Below are 2,418 nucleotides of genomic sequence, written 5' to 3'. Positions count from 1 at the left end.
CTTTGCTGTAGACAACAAGATGGCGGCCTGAGATCATCAGCCGGAACCGGAAGTCAGTGATCAGAAGATACGCCTCCCCTTGACTATTAAATATATAATATTATTATCAGAAGTCTGATATAAGTGTTGATCCAAACAGTTATTTTTTTTTTCAATTTAAGCTGCTATATTCATCAAAGCAGCTATGTGCTGCTACGATGAAGTTTTGAACATTATTTTTTACTCTGTGATGACGTCAGACCAGTTTTTAAAAGGTGTGTTTGAAATGTGTCCCATGCATAGACTGTATATAAAAAAACTGGACAGAGCAAGCCCCCCTCCTTCCGTGTTCCATATAGGAAGTACCACTGGGTTGCAAAAAGGCCAAAGTCCCATTGACTTACATTGAGAAACAGACAGTTATTTCTCAGTCATTTTATATGATAGAATAATCATTCTTCCTCTGCTGCTTTCTGATTAACTTCTTTTTTCTAATCATAATTTTATTTAAAGATTTTTTTTCTATTATAACAAGTTATTAGAGTTATAAATTGACCAATCAGATGGCTCAATAAGCGTTTGTGGGTCTGACGTTGACCGTCTGGGGGGTTTGAGTGACATATGACGGGTAGCCAATGGGAGCAGACTTTACCAATGAGTCCGTGAAGACCTTTAACACCTACTTTACAATTCAACAATGTACCAATCATTGTCCTACTGTTGTTTTCCTCAATGGAATGTACCGATGCAGCAGTTTAAAACAACAAGAGGAGCATGCTGTCGACATTTTTAGATGAGGATTTACTCTGTAGAAATAGATTTCACTCTGAGGTTATGTGCTTTGGACTTTTTTGTTTGTTTAACGTTCATTTTTCACTTTTCACTGTTTTGATTGTAGCTTATGAAATCTAAGTTGCATATATGCGCATAAAATCACCAACCAAAGATTTATTTTCGCCAAACTTTTTCAGCTTCAGCTTGAATTAGACGCAGCCGTCCGAGCGCGAGAGAAACATTAAAGGACCTGGACGTATTTTCAAACAGAAAGAAGATCCAGCTGTTCACTTGTTAGGATGGTTATTTATTTTAAATACCGCTGAACGTGGGCTGCACGGTGGCGCAGTGGTTAGCGCTCTTGCCTCACAGCGAGAAGGCCCCGGTTCGACTCCCGGCTGGGACCTTTCTGTGTGGAGTTTGCATGTTCTCCCCGTGCATGCGTGGGTTTTCACCGGGGACTCCGGCTTCCTCCCACCGTCCAAAAACATGCTTCATAGGTTAATTGATGACTCTAAATTGCCCCTAGGTGTGAATGTGAGAGTGAATGTGTGTGATTGAGGCCCTGCGACAGACTGGCGACCTGTCCAGGGTGTACCCCGCCTTCGCCCATCAGTAGCCGGGATAGGCTCCGGCGCCCCGCGACCCCGAAAGGGATGAAGCGGTCAAGAAAATGGATGGATGGATACCGCTGAACGCGCTTCTCATGTGCATCTGATCAGACTAATGTGGCCGCATGTGAAGAGACGAGCTGCGGCGCGGGCGCGAGGGGGACACGCGCCGGTCTGCAGCAGTAACCCAAATGCTCCTTTTATTTCGACAAAAAGGAATAAATGTAAGTAAATCCAAAAGGACCGCTGACAGAATCAAATGTTGGGATGGTTCTCCCTCAAAGGCTTCAACAATGACTTGTACAATCAGCCCAGTCTCAGTAAAATCCGTACATATGCCACGATTTGGGAAATACCGCGTATAATATACGCCAAAACCGGTTTTTGCGTGCATATAATACGCGCGGTCCTAAACGTGTTAAAATGTGTTTTCCACGATTGACACGTCCCCTGGTGGAGGCATCACAGACAGCCCCGCAAACGAACAATTTGCTTTTCTAACCCTAACCGTAACCGTAATCTTAACCTTAACCAGGAACGACGTCATTTAGAAAAGAGCCGGAGGATTTCTGACCACGTGATCAAAACGAAGCCTAAAAAGCCATTCTCCCGAGCCGCCGTTATTGAAGGTGTTTGCATCCGCCGTTGGTCTCATGGTAAAGGCGTGGAAAGAGGTGGACGGTTGCAACAAACTCACTCCTAATGGGCGACATTACTTCCTGTAGATTCCATGACTCAGCTATGACTCAGACCAATCGCTGAAGATTGTTTGCAAATGGCGGTATCCGTTTCAGGAATTGACGGTGAAAGCGGCGGCCTACTTTCACGAGGAGAGGAAGTAATGCATTTCCAACAGGGGACCTCAGTGCTCGCTCTGTCCATTGTTTTTACAGTCTATGGTCACATGGGAGTTTTCGTGAAGCCGCAGTTAAAAAAAAAAAAAAAAAACTCGCCTCACCTGCATCGCCGGGGAGGGGGCGGAGAAAGGTGCCTGAGATGAAGGTGAACGGGGAGACTGTACGAGATCAAGGAGTTGGGGGTTGTCCTTACCATT

Source organism: Oryzias melastigma, linkage group LG2 (genome assembly GCF_002922805.2).
Source record: "Oryzias melastigma strain HK-1 linkage group LG2, ASM292280v2, whole genome shotgun sequence".
Lineage (NCBI taxonomy): Eukaryota > Metazoa > Chordata > Actinopteri > Beloniformes > Adrianichthyidae > Oryzias > Oryzias melastigma.
This window is presented reverse-complemented; position numbering follows the sequence as displayed.